At 46.6% G+C, this 19,399-nt stretch overlaps 1 long non-coding RNA gene across 1 annotated transcript in view; it reads left to right on the forward strand.

Annotated features, from left to right (window-relative positions):
• The window catches only part of LOC108633768, a 59,584-nt gene continuing 50,837 nt past the window's right edge, over positions 10,653 to 19,399 (forward strand). Inside the window, exon 1 of the long non-coding RNA XR_001917142.1 lies at positions 10,653 to 10,964. This is a non-coding gene — a long non-coding RNA (uncharacterized LOC108633768). The remainder of the gene's footprint in view (positions 10,965 to 19,399) is intronic.

Consider the following 19,399-nt stretch of genomic DNA (forward strand, 5'->3'; position numbering starts at 1 on the left):
ACCTGATGCAAACAGCTGACTCATTGGAAAAGACCCTGATGCTGGGAAAGATTGAAGGTGGGAGGAGAAGGGGATGGCAGATGAGATGGTTGGCTGGCATCACTGACTCAACGGACATGAGTTTGAGTAAACTCCGGGAGTTGGAGATGGACAGGGAGGCCTGGTGTGCTGCAATCCATGGGGTCGCAAAGAATCAGACAGGACTGAGCTACTCAACTGAACTGAACTGAACTGAACTGAAGCTGAAAGGGCAGCAAGTGTGGTGGGGAGAGAAAGGATTTCATTAGCATGTGTTCAAGTCAAGACAGACACAGATTAGAATCTGGACCAGACTCACCACTGGCTTTCTGTTTTTAAGAGCATCACACAGTGGCCGTGGGCATCCCTGTGCCATCAGTCTCCTGAGTCACTCAGCTCTGCTCTTGTTAAGTGTCCCTGTCTGATACACGGCAGTCATTCTGGGATGCAGCTTCATTGTCATCCCAGGAATTCCCTTTCTCTCTCTCTTTCTTGCATTTACTGCTCTCTTGGTTTATTCTATGTTACTATATTGGTACCATCTAGTTACACCTTGAGAATGAGAACGTAAGAAGTAAAGGTTTTTAAGACATTTCCTATCTTTAAATATCTTTATTTTCCATCTTCTTGCATGATTGATAATTTATATCTGATTGATAATTTAACTGGGTAGACAATTCCAGGTCGGAGATCACTTTCCTTCATAATTTGGAAGGCTTTGCTATAGTACCTTCTTGCTTCTAGTGTTGCTGATAACAGTTGGAAGCCATGCTCATCTCTTCAACTTTGTAACTTGCTCTTCTTTCTGGAGACTGGGAGAATTTTCCCCTTGATCCCAGTCCCATTGTCTAGTTTCATCTGTTGTGTTAGAAATTCAGTGGCCCTCTTGGATCAGGGAATTCAATGTCTTTTCCACTCCAGAAAATTTTCTTTAGCTATTTTATCGCTAATTTTCTCCTCTCTAGTTTCTCTTCTCTCTTCTTTCTATCTTTTTATAGAAATAGTTTCCTACGATTTGATTTTTTGATCTGAATTGGCTCTTAATTTTATCTTTTTTTCATCTATTTTTCATATTTCATTGTTGCTCTGATGTCTGGCACATGTTTGGAATATGATGAATATTCCATAAGTGTTTGTTACAGAATTGCTATCAAGTGTTGTTGCTAAAATTTTTGAAATATTCACTTCTGCTAGTTTTATATTTATACTGAGAAGTGAGACTCAAGAAGGTTTACTGAAACTTAACTATGCATTTGGAGATATATACATACATACATATATATATATATCTCACATACATAAATACATACATACATAAATACATACATACATACATACATATATATATATATATATATCTCACATATTACAGTCCCTGACCTCTCAGAGTTCATCATTTAATAGCAGAAACAAATTTTAGCAGATTTTTTCCTTTATTTTGATGTTTTGGTTGCCCAGGCCTTTGTTGCTGCTCCTGGGCTCTCTCTTGCTGCGGCAGGTCGGGGCTGCTCTTTGCTGTGGGTTCAGGCCTTTCCCTGTGCTGGCTTCTCGTTGCGGAGCACAGGCTCTAGGCACGTGGGCTTGGTAGTTCTGGGATACGGGCTTAGTTGCTCCGAGGCATGTGGCATCTTCTCGGACCAGGGATCGAACTCCTGTCTCCTCGATTGGCAGGTGGATTCCTATCCACTGTACCACCAGGGAAGTTCTTAACCAATTACTGTTCTTTATTTACAACAGAAGTTTAAACCAAATTTGGACATGCAAATTGGCCAATGGATCTTTAGGCAGTAGACATTAGAATCCCTTGTTCTTTTAACACTGATTGTAGCTGTAACCCAGCTTTATATAAAGAAGTGCTTCTTAAAATTTAATATTTATTCAAACTACCCGGATATATTTTCAACATTCAGATTCTGGGTCAGCAGGTCTAGAGTGGGACCCGAGATCCTACATTTCTAAGAGTCTTGTAGGTTTGGCCAAAGCTGTTTGTCAACGACCACACTTAGAATAATGAGGCTCTGAGGCACTTTTTTTTTTTTTTTTTTAGCTTTTAAAGTCATCTGTGTTTAGAAGATCCTGGAGGAGGACATGGCAACCCATTCCAGTGTTCTTGCCTGGAGACTCCCATGAACAGAGGAGCCTGGCAGGCCAGCAGTCCATGGGACCACAAAGACTCAGACACGCCTGAAACGACTTAGCAGCAGCATGTTTGGAAGATAAACTTTTTGTCTACCTTCTTGCTGATTTTTCTTGGGAGCACTTTCTTAATAAGTCCTCATCTCAAGGTCAGCTGCTAGTCCTGAACCTAGAACAGATGTCAGCACCCTCCCTTTCTTATCACTCAAATACTAATTGCTTAAAGTAACTGCTGGAATTCACCTTTGTTCCCTCTTGCATCATAAACAACCCTAACTCCCCATTTCTTCCAATAAAGCTTGTGATGAATTCATACCGTTAATGAATTACATTCACCCTTTAATGTTTAGTGACCTACAAACGAATTTAGTAATGATGCAATGTCTGTTGTTTCTTCCTTCCCCCTTACACAAGCTGCAGGATAAATTTATTTTAATCATTTTAAGAACTTATTAGTTTTATAGTTATTGTTTGTTCAGATACTAAACCTTTTTTTGTCAGGATTTTGACTCTGGTTCTTAAGTCTAGGTGGCCATCCATGAAAGATCAGTCTGATAGTGACCAAGCTCTTAGGGAGGGAAACAAAGGTTATTGCTCTTAGAGGTGGACCTGTTCCCACTAGAGTCAGTATTAGTGATGGGCATCTGGCCTTGAGAAGAGCCCTGACTCTTCCCACGCACCTTGGAGGAAGAGGATGCAGAGCTATTGAGTTCAACCCTTACTGAGATTGCTTTCTCTCCTTGGGATGAAAAACGGTTAAATGAGACACTCAAGCCCCAAACTGGGAAAAGCTACCAGTGAATTTATCTCCAGAAAAATTGTTTGCTCTGATTTCTAGTCCTTGAAGAACACTACCCAGTCTAGGGTCAACTAAGAGTTAGATGATTAAGGGTATTATTTTCCAAAATTGATTTTAATCCACTCTGTAGCAGAAAAACCTATTTACTTAGATGACTTTTGATTTGGAGGACACAGCTACTTGGCTGCAGTCCTAGGAGTGAGAGGTGAGTGAGAAGCAATGTGCAATCAATTTCAACAAGGCCAATGTCAACATGATCGGGTATCTCAACTGCTCCAGGTATACATGGGGTGCAGGGCTAGGAGACACTTCCTGGTTACAAGTATCTGTTTCCATTCACCGAGTAGCCTTCCAGATAAACAATGACAATAGAAACTCTGTCCACAGTTTGGGCTGCAGATACATACAGACACTTCAGTTGGATGTGGGAGAGGAATGGGGATATGGGAGCGTGGAGGGGGTGGGGCACTGGGCAAACAAGATCAGAGAGGAAGTGCCGTTGGCTTTGGTGAGCAGTTATTCACCAGCTATGTATCTGCTATCCCTACGCAGTTACCCTCATGGTATCTGTGGGCTCAGGGACCCTCACTGTGTACAAATTGAATAGAAGAAGGTGACAGCATTGTGGGGCTCCAGAAAGACAGGCTGTGCCTGTACCCCCACCTTCCACTTTATGTACACATAGCTCAGAGGAAAGAGCAGTGCCCTTACAGATGTTCAGGGGCATCACGGGCTATGCCGGAGTTTGAGGAGACCCGTGGGAGCATCGTGGCTCCATTGCAGAGATGTCTCTGAAGGCCAGGAGAAGCTTTGGCCTGCAGATCCCTGGCCCGGCTTATTGACACCGGTGGAGGGGGCACAGTACCGGAAGGAAGAGTGACCTGCGGGTGTGGTCCGGAGGAGGCTCCTGGTTCTGGATGAGGGAAGGCTGAGGAGTAGGGAAGGCTGAGGGTGGGACACCTAGACAGTGGCTCTGGAAATTTCACTGTGAAGGGACTTGGACCTTCCAAGAATGTGTGGACTGAGGATAGGGCAGGAGAGAAAAGGAGAGACCAGGGACTTGGGGGATTGCTGGGGAGACTGTCTGCTCAGGGGAGTGGGGAGAAAGCTGCTCTGAGCCCTAAATAGGAGGAAGCCAAGGCAGGACCTTTCTTTGATCAGAGTTTGAGAGCATTTCGAAATGGAAGATGGAAGTGGGGTAACCCAGAAGAAAACAATTCAAAGGCATAGGCTAGAAAAAAAGCCAAAGGGACAGCTGAAGGGAGCATGAGAACAGAATAAACTTTGGAAAACGGGTGATGCTTTAAACTCACGCCAAACTGGGCTCATTAACGTGAGCATGTGTTAGTTGCTCAGCTGCGTCTGATGCTTTGTGCCCCCGTGAACTGTAGCTTGCCAGTCTCTTCTGTCCAAGGGTTTTCCCGGCAAGAATACTGGAGTGGGTACTAATTCCCTTCTTCAGAGGATCTTCCTGACCCAGGGATTGAACCCAGGTCTCCAGGGTTGCAGACAGATTCTTCACCATCTGAGCCACATTTTAAAGATAAATTACATGCAATAGGAGCATGTATGAATGTGATTTATAAAAATTCATGTTGCACAACTCAAGATTCTGTCACTCTGTCATTAAATATACGTGCACTGGAATGGCCTCAGCTATCATGCAGGGGGTCTGTTTAGGGAGAAGAGAGAGGGGAAAAGCTGGTTCTAAGAGGTTCCAGAGGCCTCAACTTAATAAGCAAAAAATTCAGTAAGTAGTACTGACCAGGGGACTTCCCTGGTGGCTCGGATGATAAAGAATCTACCTGCAATGTGACAGACCCAGGTTCGGACCCCTGGGTCAGGAAGATCCCCTGAAGAAGGGAATGGCTATCCACTCCAGTTTTCTTGCCTGGGAAATCCCATGGACAGAGAAGCCTGGTGGGCTACAATCCATGGGGCTGCAAAGAGTCAGAGACGACTGAGCAACTAACATTTTCACTTTCTACTTTCAGTACTTACCGGATGTCCATCCCTGTGCAATGTGATGGAAACTTAAAACCCTATGCTCCCAAAAGATGTCTGGTGGGGATTCATAGCTACTGTGTGCTAGGATGATCAAAAGAGGGGGAGCAGGAATCCATGCCACAGCCTGGTGATGCCGGGATTGATTAGGGACAATGACCAGATATTTTCCTGGACAGGTTCATTGCATATTTGGAAGTGTTATTTTTAATGAAATATAAAGATGTTATGTTCCATGACATCATACAGGAAACTGGAATGAACTTTTTGGACAATTCAGTATTTCAGACATATAGGATAAAATAATGGATATCCATGTGCCCATCACCCAAATTAAGAAACAAACAAAAAAAACCATAGATGAAACCTCTTATGTTTAAAATTCCTGAAATAGTTCAGTAAGTCATTAAAATACTAGTTAGGCCAACTTCTTAAAGGACCTATCTTGATTTGGGCTGCTATCCCACAATACCATAGACTGGGTGGCTTATAAACAACAGAAATGTATTTCTCGTAGTGCTGGAGGTGGAGGAGTCCAAGATCAAGACGCCCATAGATTCAGCGTCTACCAAGGGCCTTCTTCCAGATTCTTAGGTGACTGTCCCCTCTTCAAGCTGTGTTCTCACAGGGTGGAGGGGGTGAGGGAGCTCTTTGGGGTTTCTTTTAGAAGACACTAACCCCACTCTTCTTAAAAAATTATTTATTTCTGTATGTGATTGCTGGGTCTTAGTTGCAGCATGCAGGATCTTCTATCTCCATTGTGGAATGTGGGATCTTTTCAGTTGCCGCATGGGAGTTGTAGTTTCCTGACCAGACTGAACACGGTCACCCTGCATTGGGAGCATGGGAGTCTTAGCCATTCTTGAGGGCTCCACCTTCATGACCTAATCACCTCTAACATCCCACCTTCCAACGCCATCTCATTAGAGACTGTTTTCACCTATGAGTTTTGGCGGGGTGGGCACAGACATTCAGTCTGTATCAGGACCTTCACACTCGCCAGCCCTTGGGATCAATTAGGACAGTGATGCTATGAAATAAGGATTAGTCCCAAGAATAGCTTCCTGGAGAAACCTCCCTTTTAAACAGAGGTCTTGTTCTTTCAGTTCAGAACTTGGCGATCAGGAGAGCTTCTGTGAAATGCCCAGACTTGGGACTTGATTTCTCTCTGAATCTGAGGGCTTGGAGTAATCCAGAGCAGAAATAAGAGCATAAAGAAGCCCTTCAAACCCCATAGGCAGGCCTAAGCACTTCATCTATGTTAGAACACAGGAGATTCTGAAAGGAACAATTGTCTCTCTTTGAAGAAACTGTCAGTGGAGAAGCTTTTAAAAATAATTTCTTTGCAAAATGCATAATGCTCCTGTGCAGAACTCTCTGACACTGCAGTTTAGCAGCCTCTTCCATTTGTATGAGTTCTGGAATATTAAACATTCCTTGTGCCGACTCAGAAAATAGCTTGCTTATCACATTGTGCCTGTCAGTTGCCTTGTAACATACGCGCCTTGGCACAGTGGAGCTGCAGGCAAGGCCAGTTCAATGTGATGTGTGTGCTGCTGAGATCAGGGTCTTTACAAGTCCCGGGGCTTGAGAGTTTGTAAAGGAGGAGATGAATTACTAGGATCTTTTCCCCCAGCAATCTGTCTGCCTTCCCTTCTGGAAATTCTGAAGGCTTAAACACTCTGTAAGGTCCTCAGGGCCTCAGAGATTGCAGTGGAGGGGAATCCAGTGACCCTGGCTAACATGGTCCCAGTTCTGGCTGTTGTAATCGCAACAGGAACATAGCTAGAGAGTTCCATAGCTAGAAGATTCAGCTACTCTGAGGCCCAGTAGTTGGTGTGATTGTTTGTCTAAATTCCATAAAGCTATGGTGACAATAACAGCAAAGCACCATTACTGAGCTCATGCAGTGGACTAAACCTTTTATATACATTACTGTATTGATTCTTATACCAAATCCCATCTGGTAGGCTTTATTTTTATGATTTTAGAGACAAAGATCAAGCTAAATAACTTGTTTAAGTTCACACAGTCCAGAAGTAACAGTGCTAGGTTTGAACCTAAGTCAATTGGCCCTCAATCGGTCCTCCGGGTCCAGGTCTTTTCACCTTCCAACGATTCCCAAATCAGTATTGGTTAGAATCACCTACAGTGTGATTGAAATAATCAGATACTTGGTCCTTACCACCTTGGGCTGGATTTGTTCAGGCCAGCGTGGGGCTGCTTTTCTAACACACATTTTAAACATGCTCCATGAACAACTTTGAGGTAGGTGGTTAGGGTGCCACATTGAAAAATGCCAGAAGGTAGCCCTCCCAGTGGCCAAGCCGCTTTCTGGACATCTGCGGCCATGCCAGAAGTGGGATGTTAATTGCAATGTGTTAGTTTCCTTGTCGTGGAGACCCATGAGGGATGGACTGCAGCTTGCTCAGTGGTTGGATCCCAGTGTGAGAGCCACACAATTGCATGTCATCAGCGGGGGCCTCGGGGTCTGCTGGAGAAAAGCTTGAAGGCCCAAAGATTTCCAGAAGTCTTCCGTTTTCCACTTAGGGTCAGAAATTCTTGGTGGCAGCCCATGAGGGCAGGGTCTCTTTGACCTTCTCGTCTGTACTGTCAGACGAGACTGAACTGGCTTGAGGCGGGATGCCTGACCCCATTTCTTGGCCACACACTCCCAACGGCACACATTCCAGTCCTTACTGGGGAGCTAGAGTCCAATTCTGCTTTAGAATGAGCCTAGACAGTAAGACAGTTCCAGCCAATCCTACTGGGTTGGGCGCAAAGGTAGCCCTTCAATCGATACTTACTGAATGGTCGCTCCCCCAGAAACCACAGTCCCCACCAGCCTTCAACAAAGGCAGGCAGGAAGCCAAGCTGGAGGGCGTTTCCCTCTTTCCTTCCCCTGTCCTTCTCTGCTTCGCTGCCCCAGGTTTGCTTCCTCAGTGCTGGGGTCCTCAGGCTCACAGAGGACCCTCCTGAGGGGAGGCTTCTCGACGTACTCATTAAGATGTTCTGGGGTTAACTGAGCTAGTTAAAAAAACCCACAAAACTCTCTCCAAATTGCCACACTTAAATCCAGCCAATTTCATCCTGGCATGTAGAGGACATAGCTGCCAAGCCATTTATTGAGACGATCCCAGCGACACAGAAAACTTCCCATCAAAGCCGGCTGACGTGTCTAATTACCACAGGGCCGGAGGTCAATGAATTTCTTAGTTAATTAGAGATTAAAGGTCAGTGATTTACGGTGTACGCAAAGTTGCTTCAGTCGAGTCTGACTCTTTGTGACCGTCTGGACTGTAGCCCACCAGGCTCCTCCAACCATGAGGTTTCCCAGGCAAGAATATGGGAGTGGGGTGCCATGCCCTTCTCCAGGGGATCTTCCTGATCCAGGGATTGAGCCCACGCCTCCCGTGTCTCCTGCACTGGCGGGCTCTTCACTGCTAGCGCCACTTGGAAAGCCCCTTTGGTGTGAGAAAGAGACCACACTCTAACAAAAGCATTTTAGGAGGTGACAGTGACCAGCTTGCTGGCAGAAAATGATGGGAAGAAAAGCCCACAACTGAACCATTCAGATCCGAGGCCTCGGGGAGGATTAGCTTGTAATTTATCCTGTTGTGGTCCTTGCTGCACACGTCCTGCGACTCTGGCCACACTTGGATGGCTCAGCATTTCCAGATGAGCTGCGTGTATGGATGCTGGCTGTTCCGTCCGCAGTCATCTTCTGAGGGAGATTCCTGGCTGTGATTCTCTTCCTCAGAATGGCTTCTCCGTGGCACTCAGGTCATGGGGCTTCCCACTTGGCTCTTTGGAGGTCATCCAAGCAATTTATTTTTATTTTGGAGCTGTGTTACTGTTTAGGACCACAGAAAGGGCAATTTTAATAATATGTGACAATACCTACCAAAATATAGGCACTGATCCTCAGCATATTTTTTAATCTTTTTTTCTTCTTCTTTCTTACTTTATTTTTAAAATTGAAGTATAGTTGATTTAGAATGTTGTGTTAATTACTGCTGTACAACAAAGTGATTCAGTTATACATATATATATTTATGTTTATATATACTTGTTCTTTAACATTCTTTTCCATTAAGATTTAGCATAGGATATTGAATAAAATAGTCCTCTGTATTACACAGTAGAACCTGTTTACCTGTTCTATATGTAAGAGCTTGCATCTGCTAACCCCAGCCTTACCACGCCATCACTCCCCTCAATACCGCCTTCCCCAGGCAACCGCCAGCCTGCTCTCTGTGTCCAAGAGTCTGTTTCCGTTTGGGATACAGGTTCATTCACGTCATATTTTAGTTCCCACATGTAAGTGCTATCATAAGGTGTTTCTCTTTCCGTTTGCGACTTACTTCATTTAGTACGATAATCTCAAGCTGCTGCAAATGGCATTATTGTGTTCCTTTTTTATTAATGTGATTGAGCAGTATTCCGTTGCACACGCACCACATCTGTTTATCCACTCCTCTGTCGGTGGGCATTTAGGTTGCCTCCATATCTTGGTGAATAAATAGTACTGCCATGAGCATAGTGGTGCCTGTATCATTTTGGATACATTTTGCCCATCTCAGCAGTTTTTAATTCACTTGAACTAGGGCTGATTTTTGTACCACCCCCTCGCCCCAGGTTACATTAAGTGATGTCTGAGCGGCATTTTTGGCATTTGTTGTACGTGGGGTGGCAGTGGTGTTGCTACTGGGGGACTGTGGGTTGAGACCACGGATATTGCTAAATATACAACATGTACTGGACACCCCGTACAGCAAGGAGCTATGCAACCCAAACCCCAGTAGTTAAAGTCAAGAAACCTGGTGCCAGCAGAAGCCTGTCAGGAGATAGGCACGCATTTCACGTGGCAGTGGGGACAGGTTACAGCTGCAGTGAGAGCGAGTGTGGGGCTCTGCCTGTGAGCTACGGGCCTCAGGAGTGGTTCTGAACCAGAACTGTGACCCATAAATTCAGTGATGGCAGGTGGAATGGCTCAAGGAGAGGAAGCTAGAGTCCAACCCACCCTTTTCTCACCTTCCCCAGGCTCCCCTCCTGCCCCTTCCCACCAAGTGTGCCTACTGTGGGGCTCCAGTGTCCTGAACTACATGGAAGGGCTGTGGACAGGCGGGGCATGGGGCTGGGGACGGCCCCCTTATGGTAGGTCGAGCCTTTCTTGGAGAGGGTCCTCAGGCAGAAAGGTCTGAGGGGGTCAGAGCCCAGCTCTGCCTTTGTCCCCAGCTGCTAGCACAATGTTACGTATCTGCTGGGCGCATGAATGAAAGCGTGTCCTACTGAGGTGGAGTAATTCTTACACGTTTCTTACTCCAGACTCTGGGGGTGGCTCTCGGTTGAAGAGGAGGGAAGCTGCTGATGGAGTCGACAGGAGCTGGCTCTCATTTCCTCTCCTGTCCGGGGCTGCAAGCCCTCCCCTTGTTCAGGGTGATGTGGTGGGGAGCGGACGGGCTTTGCCGCCGGATGGACTCACGCCTGCATCCCGGCTCTGCTGTTTCCAAGTGGTACTTGGCCAAGTGACTTAACCTTGATGAGTGTCAGGGAAATTAAACAAATAGTCTGGCTTAGGCTTCAGAGACAAAGCAGAGCGGGGCCTCTGACCTTGCTTCGAGCCTGCCTGGACACTGCTCTGGCTGGGAGTGACTGGGAGTGACTGCCTGCTGTGCGTGCAGGACTTGCAGGGACACAGATCAGATGCGGGAAGGAATCTTGAGAGTGTTGAGCCCCTGGAGGGGGCCTGGCCAACCAAGCCCCAGGCTTAGCAGCATTCCAAGTTTCACACAATAAAGCAGACAGCATTAACATGAAATCAGAGCTGCAATTTGTTCAAGCATTGATGATGATAACAGCTTGCCACCTCTCTGGGATTATAAACGGAACCCCCAAACTGCAATCTTTGAAGTCTCACCTATGGAGCAGACACGCTGCCTGGGACCCTTTCCTGGTTGGGACTCCAGCGCTGTTTAAGTCTGGATGTTGGTCAAAACCCAATTAGGTGATGTATTCTCTGCTCTATTTCTCTTTTCTTTTAACGTTAGTATGTTGAGAGTAAGCTAGATAATTCTCTAATAAATATTTGTGTTATTTATTTGTACATAACGAGCGCGGCCTATTTTGTTAACAAATCCTTTGAACCTGAGACGTAAGTGAAAACTTCTGTCAAAACAGTGAGCTTACAATATTGTAATCAGCCTCCAATTAAAACACAAACAAACCAACAAAAAAACCAGTGAGCTTGTTTCCTCATCTGTAGCTTAGAGATAATAGCAGTTCTCTCCTTAGTGCATAAAGTTTTAGAGGATTACATGAAATGATGCATGAAAATTAGAGATAGCCAGGAGATTTTCCCAAGAAGCCTGTAGTTAGGAGGTCGGATAGAAGGATAAACTGGCAGAGAAGAACAGTGCGAGCATCATGGGGGAAGTATACACGAGCTAGTAAAGGAAAACACCTGCGTAATGCCTGCGTTGGGCTGCACCCCACATGCCTGCAAGGTCTGTACTTACTCCGCTTCAAGACTAAAGAAAGAGCTCAGCGTCGCCACAAAGACATCAATGGATAGGGGAGCTCACACGTCTGAAATAAAGTCCTGGAGTGGCACCCCACCATGTGCAGTGGACAGCTGGCAGGGCCTGATGGCAGTCTTCATTCTGTGGGGGAGAAGGAGGCATACCAGTTATAGGGGAACTGACATCAGGTTGGCTCATCGGTAACAAGGGAAAAGAGTAGCAAAACAGTATATTCCTCATGGGTCCTTTGAAAAGGAAGAACACTGGCTGGGGCGGAGGTATGCATGTCAGAAGGTCAGTCGTGTGAGTCGGGTGTAGGTGAGGCAGGCACTGGTGAGGCAGGGGATGTACGGAGAACAAGGGAACGGTTATCGTGAGTGGCCTGACCACACAGCCTGGCCGTTGGGAGGAATTCAGGAACCCGAATTCCGTTCTCCATATGAAAATGTCGTGGGACTTCAGAAGAGGGACCACATGAGAGTAAAGTGGGGTGTGCACTCTGAGTTCTAGAAGGAGGAGGTTATATTTGATGGCCTCTCTTTAGTCCACAAAATAAAGAAATGCCATTTCCAGAGGGAGGAGAGGAAACGGGGAGGTGGGAAGCTGATGTGGGAAACTGCAAAAGGTATCTAGCAGGAAGAGAAGGCGCAAGCTAAGACCCAGCTGAGACTGAAATTATTTACTGAAAGTGAATAGGCAAAGCCGTCTTTGTATTTTCTGGTTTTCTCCGACACTGTGGTTCCGTGGTTGGAAGATGCAGCCTTCATGCAAGTTTGGGCCCAGCGGCTGCTAGGAGAGCAAGGATGCTGATGAGAGCACGGGGGCATCGGGGGCGGAGGGGACCTGAGGCGGTGAAAAGGGCTGGGAATCAGGAGTGGGGAGCAGACTAGGAAGAGGAACCGAGGGCCTGGGGTTCTGAGGAAGCAGGGAGAGACAAGGCACAGCAGAAGGGCAGGAAACAGCTCGGTCAAGAGCATCTGAGTTTGCTTTTTGCAGGAGCAGGAGTTCTGGGTGATGAGAAACTCCACAGAGAGGCTGTGTAAAGCGGTTCCTAGCAGAGGCGGAGGTTCTTAGAGAAGAAAGGGCTGAATTCTGTGCACGTTGATGTTGGGCAGTGGTGGGAAGTGAGGTGGACTGGAAATGGAGTCATGTAGAAAACTCTTGGTATCTGTTACCGTTCAAATTGTTTTCCCTTTGAAAGCTGAGCTTCCCAGCTGGTGCAGTGGTGAAGAATCTGCCTGCCAAGGCAGGAAATGCAAGAGACGTGGGTTCCATCCCTGGGTCAGGAAGATCCCCTGGAGGAAGAAATGGCAATCCACTCCAGTGTTCTTGCCTGGAAAATCCCATGGACAGAGGAGCCTGGCAGGCTACCACCCACGGAGTTGCAAAGAGGTTGGACATGGCTGAGCACACACAGCCTCCGTTGAAAGATACATTGAAGTCTTAACCCCCAGGGCCTCAGAATGCGATCCTATTTGGAAACAGGGTCATTGCAGGTGTTGAGGTGAGATCACACTGGAGTAGGGTGGGCCCTTCATCCTTCTGACTCACGTCCTCATAAGAGAGGAAGACCTCATGTGAAAAGAGACACACAGGGAGAAAGAAGATGGTGCTGCATGATGACAGAGGTGGAGACTGGAGTGATGCATTACAAGCTAGGGGACACCAGAACTGCTGGTTACCACCAGGCAAGGAAGGAGTCTCCTCTACAGCTTTCAGGGGGAGCATGGCCCTGCTGATGGATTTCATATGTTGGCCTCCAGCACTGTGGGAGAGTAAACGTCTGTTGTTTTAAGCTGCCTAGTTTGTGGTGCTTTGTGCAACAGTCCTAGGACTCTAATATACACTCCTCTCCCCGGTCCAACATCACTCTTAAAGCCACATTCAACTTCCAGTGCCTCCAATAAACCTTTCTACTCCTCTGGTCACGCTGACCTCCCCTGCATCCCTTCTCTGCTCTCCAGCTACACTGGAAGTCTGGCGCAGTTATGCATGAAATCAGCTTGTAATTCCACTAAGTTTCATGATTGCCCTCAAATTGTTTCAAGATTTGTCTTCACTAAGGTGCAAGCCTCTTGTGTGTGTTAGTTGCTCAGCCGTGTCCAACTCTTGGTGACCTCATGGACTGTAGCCTGCCAGGCTCCCTCTGTCCATGGGGATTCTCCAGGACAGAATACTGGAGTGGGTTGCCATTCCCTTTTCCAGGGGATCTTCCCAACCCAGGGATCAAACCCAGGTCTCCTACATTGCAGGCAGATTCTTTATCATCTGAGCCACCAGGGAAGCGCCTTAGGTAAGCATCTTACCTTTCGCAGGCAGCGCTGGGCTTCTGATGGGTGCTCATCCATTACTTGTAAATCTCTTGCTGGCAGTTTCAGAGTGTTGCCTAAACTTGATCCTTATTTAGGTCACTTGCTGTGTGTTTTTCTGGGGCACCACTATCCTGCTGGCATTTGAATACTGATGCTCTCTCTTGGATCATTATGGAAAAGTATAAAACTACATATCATCCAAAAAGTCATAATGTATTTTTTTTTTATCATGAGAACAATTCAAACACAGTAACGCTCAACTGAAGAAAACCTCCACACACAACTGATTAAATGATTGAGAAGGGGAGAGATAATTTTTTATTAACACAAAGTTTTTTTTTTTTCTTTCCAGTTTTAAATCACCTAATAGGTCTTCCTTGGTGGCTCAGGGGTAAAGAATCTGCCTTCAAGGCAGGAGATGCGGGTTTGATCCCTGGGTTGGGAAGACTCCCCTGGAGAAGGAAATGGCAATCCACTTCAGTATTTCTGGCCTGGGAAATCCCATGGATAGGAAAGCCTGTCAGGCTACAGTCCATAGGGTCTCAAAGAGTCAGACATGACTTGGCGACTAACCACCACCACCACCAATAAAATCATCTAATAAGGCTTAGAACATTTTTTCTTTTTATATGACTTAAAAATTTTTTTCCTATCTACATCTATCATAATAAAATTATATTTATGCAACTTTCTGAGGACATGGGGACTGTTTAAACTAGTTACACTGAGGCTGAACAAAACTTAGAAAAAAAAGCAGCACCTTTCTCTGAATGGGGCACTGTGAATAAGTAAGTTCAGGTCTCTGCAGAAAACACCTTTCGAAGTTGATTTAAGAAGATGGTAATAGTGACTGTCTCTGGGGAGGGGAACTCCAGAAATAGGAGGCGGGAGGAGGGAAGAAAGGGAGACTTTTCACGTGATTCCATTTAATGTCTCAGACTAGGAGACAATTAGAAAGCAAAGACAGGGTCCTTGAAAGGATAATCTGTGCATGGATGGGGTAGTAGCTGGCACTCAGAGGAAGTCATGGAGAAGCACGCACACATGTGCACTCACACACCCACATACACACACCCACACACAGGCTTTTAATGAACAAGTCTGCTATCTTCAGGAGCATATTCTCATTAAGCTTTCCCTGGGGCGAGAAGATGATGTCATTCTTAATGTCAGTCCAACCACTCAGGCGGGGTCTCTCTGCCTGGTTAATTGCTCCTGTCTGCATCCAACCCGCTCCCTGGGGAACCTCACTTACCTTGGTCCCTTTGAATATCACAGACCTCCCTTTAGCCCTTGGCATAAGAGAGTCATTTCCTCTGTCATTTCCCCTGCTTGGTGATTTCAAACTGCCCTTCTCTCTTTCCATAATGAATTGATGCAGTGGATGCCGGCGACACTGGAAACGATGGGTCCAGTCTGCCCAGGTCACAGAGCAGCACAGAGCTGTACCCAGGTCACAGAAGTGACATTGCTGTTAGACTGCAGAGCTCCTAACCTCTAACCTCCGAACCTCTAAGCAGTGCCCTTCTGCAGTCCTACAGCCTGTCACTCAGATCACACTCCTCCCGTTACATGAGAGTGATGGGCAGAACAGGAAACCCTGGTGGAAATGCTGTGGAGAGAGGGTTTGCGATTCAGACATCATAATTGAGTTATTGGCAAGACCCCTTTGAGAGATTGCTAGCTTGAATGCATTGGTTAACTCTGCTAAAGGAACAGCTTCTGGATGACTCACTCATCAGTGGTTTGGTCCTTAACACTCTGTGGACTGTGTCTGATTCATCTCAATCCTTGACACATGGTAGGCCGATTACAAATGTGTGTTGAGTGAAGGTGCTGACTTATGGTTTATATAGAAGGGAAACAGCTAAGTCCTTCATTCTAGCTCTGCAACTAAACCGAATTCATTTGGAAGAAGAATCCAGATAAGAAGGGATGTGTCGAGGGAAGAGGGAAGGCTGAAACGGAGGCTGTGTGAGCCCACCTCGGTGCGTGTGTGTGTGTCTGTGGGCGTGTGTGTGCAATGAAAGGAATAGGAAGGGAACCAGGCTTGGCTGCTTGTCCTTGGCCCTTGGGGACAGGACAGTGGGCTCACAGTCCCCTGGGCTGGTGGCACGGTGCTGCTGGGGAAGAATGTGGCTTTGGTGGAGGGGTGTGGACAGACAGCAGGGCTGTGTGTTCTAAGGCAGCTTGCGGGGGAAAAGAGCACCAGCTGGGCCGTGAAACAGTCCAGGAGCTGAGAACTGGTGCTGGAAGGCATGGGGACGGGCAAGTGGGGAATGGGCATGAGTTGCAGACGCACGGGGCCACAGAGTGCCAAGCTGCACGCGGGGTGTGTGGGGTTGGCCGCCTCCCTCCCTCCTGGCTGCTGCCCACCATGTATACCTCAGAGCAGCCGAAGCAGAGATCTCCTCCTTCTACTGAGGGTCTGCAGGATCTGTTACAAAGAGAATCTCTGGACCAAACGGGAAGCCAGAATTCATACGCCATCAGGACTCTGAGGCACATCATCGTCTTGACTTGGTGAGGATTTTAGAGAGAACCATTGTTCCCTCCCCCAGAGAAATATAAATGAAGGCCACCCAGACTTTGTGCGGGAGGAGTTTCATGTCCTCTCCAGGGACCCTCGGGAGAGACTGAAGAAAGCTTTGAGTCCACCTGATCTAACCTTCATTTTTACAAAGGCTTCGAGATGCAAAGGAAGGACCCTAACTTACTCAGGATCACAAGACCAGCAAGACGTGGATGCAGCGGTCAAAAGCAGGTCTTCCTTTTTAAAATTCCATTCCAGCAGCGGCTTCTTCACTACGGCTTCTGCAGGGCCTCTTGGGGTTCACGTTAATGTACAATGTGTCCTCCTGGCTAGGCTTCCCTCTTTAAAGTGTTCAGATGCCCAAACATCAATTCTTCCTCTGCAACTTGGATCTTGGGTCAGAACTTTTCTTTCTCCCTAGCTGAGCTGATCTGAGCTCTGTGGTTGGGTGGATCCTGTGACTGGAGGAATCCACTGAGTGGCATGGGTGATATGTGCTTAACTCTACCAGAGTCAAGCCTGTTAACCCAGCCAACCCACTCACGGCTGCGCTGTCTGCTTGGCTGATGTCACCTTTCTAAGCACCCCCACTCTATGTCAGAATAGCCGAGTGGGAGAAGACAGCAATTTGGTGAAAGTGATCAACTCGGCAAAAGTGATCAACCCCTGGGGTGGCTGATGTTGACACAGGAGTAGAGGGGCAAGCAATATGAGAGTCTTTTAACCCCTGCTGAGCCTCTGGTGTTTCTTGGGTATGACCACCTACTTCATATTTATGCACAACTAGCGGTTCTTCACTGAGCGGTATAGTGAGTGCTGCAGACACAGTGTCTCATTCAGTTCTCAGCCTGGGGTATGGGGATTATCCCCCATCTTGCAGATGAAGACAGAGGCTTAGAAGAAGAATCAAACACACTGTTAGTAAGAGAAGCCAGGATTGATTAATTGATTGAAGTATACTTGATTTACAGCATTGTGTTGACTTCTGCCCTAAGGAAAAGTGATTCAGTTATATATATATACATATATTCTTTTCTATTACAGTTTATCACAGAATACTGAATATAGCTCCCTGTGCTATTCAACAGGACCTTGCTTATCCATTCCTTATATACTAGTTTGCATCTGCGAATTCTAGATGCCCAATCCATCCCCCTCCCACCACAAAACCCTTGGCAGCCACAGTCTGTTCACTGTGTCTGTGAGTCTCTCTCTGTTTCATAGATAAGCTGTTCCTTTGTGTCATATTTTAGATTAATGATATTATATGGCACTTGTCTTTCTCTTTCAGAGTTACTTCACTTAGTATAATAATCTCTAGGTCTAGCCAAGTTGCTGCAAGAATCATTTCATTCTTTTTTTTTATGGCTGAGTAGTACTCCATTGTGGAGAAGGCAATGGCAACCCACTCCAGCACTCTCACCTGGAAAATCCCATGGATGGAGGAGCTTGGAGGGCTGCCGTCTCTGGGGTCACACAGAGTTGGACATGACTGAAGCGACTCAGCAGCAGCAGCAGCAGCAGCAGCCGTATTCCATTGTATGTAGGTACCCCGTCTTCTTTACCCATTCCTCTGTTGATGGACATCCAGGTTGCTTCCATATCTTGGCTATTGTAAATAATGCCAAGGAGCTGGGATTTAAACTGACAGACATCTCTCTGCTTTGCATTTCCTGTTTCCTAAGGCTCTGCACCCTTGTATCTGGGGCTTTTTTGCCCCTGCCCCTTCCTGGATTTCCATAAGACATTCTAGTTTTCAAAATCACTAGCTGTGTGAGTCTGGCTTTCTGGGGATCAAATAGCATAAGCTTTTTTATTCTAATAAAAGCTTGAGTGAAGGAGAGACCATCTGATTTTGGAGTGTGGGCAGTGCTGACACTTAATCCTAACTTCATCATCTTCCCTCCTGTCCTCCCTGCAGAGCCGGAGGGGCGATTTGTGGGTTCACTAGGAAAATTGTTCCATGAATGCTCGGCATTGTTCTCGTCTGTGGGGGGAGGGAGAATGGCCAAGGGGAAAACCTAGCCAGTTGGCCCTGGAAAGGCAAGTGGCTGGGTCATCCTGACATGGCCGGCTGGGCCAGTAGAGGTCAGCCTCGCTCCCGATGGACGAGGCCCCGGGACATGCTCAGAAGTTCAACAGGAGAAACCCCTGTGGAGCTTGTGGTGCCCTGTGAAGAACGCAGACTGAGAATCCAGAGACCGGATTCCTGCCCACCATTGGAAATATCCCCTCCTGGGCCCCGGCTAGACCGTGTCGTCTGTCCATCTCTCACATGCCCTGTGAGAGATATTTCTGTCAGCAAGATAGCTCTGGTCTACCTGGCTTATCTGTGATACCATGGACAGAGGATCTTGGCAGACTACAGTCTGTGGGGTCGCAAGAATCAGGCATGACTTAGCAACTAAACCACCACCATCTTTATCTGTGATATCACAGAAAAGATATTACAGGTAAGAAAAATTCGATTCCACGTACAAGACTGATCTTTCTTTCTTATTGCAGATTCAGAAAAATATGGGATTAGCATCTGCTTCCCCCAGCAGAGTTCTCCTCAATACGTTAAACATTCTCACATGCTATTCTTTCTAAACCCAGACCCTCTGCTCTCATATACAGAATTGATCAAACCCTTTTGATAGGATTTGGCTTAGTGGAGAGAGTAAAGGCGGACTTGCTTTGACCTGGGTGCTATTCTTCACTCACACCATCTTCTCTAAAAATGTTCTCCAGGTCCCCTGTTCCCCCTGCAACCTGATGAATCATAGTCAAATTATTCCACTTACACCAGTTATAACAAGATGATCAGTGGTGCAGAGCACATCGTTCTCAGGTTGGTGTTTATTAAAAGGCTGGCTAACCTGGGAATGTCTATAGTTCTGCTGTAACTGTTGGTGAACTTGACAAAACCTCTACTGTTTTTCAAAGGCTTTAAAAAAACAAATCCTTTCTTTCAAGGACTGATGAGGAGCTAATAGTCCCCATTTTGGCTTTGGGAGAGATGGAAAGAAAGCCCAAGAAACTGGGAAAGGAAGCAGTAGAAAGTGAAGCCGCGTTTAGACAATCCGACCCCATG

The sequence above is a fragment of the Capra hircus genome, chromosome 24 (assembly GCF_001704415.2).
Source record: "Capra hircus breed San Clemente chromosome 24, ASM170441v1, whole genome shotgun sequence".
Taxonomy (NCBI): domain Eukaryota; kingdom Metazoa; phylum Chordata; class Mammalia; order Artiodactyla; family Bovidae; genus Capra; species Capra hircus.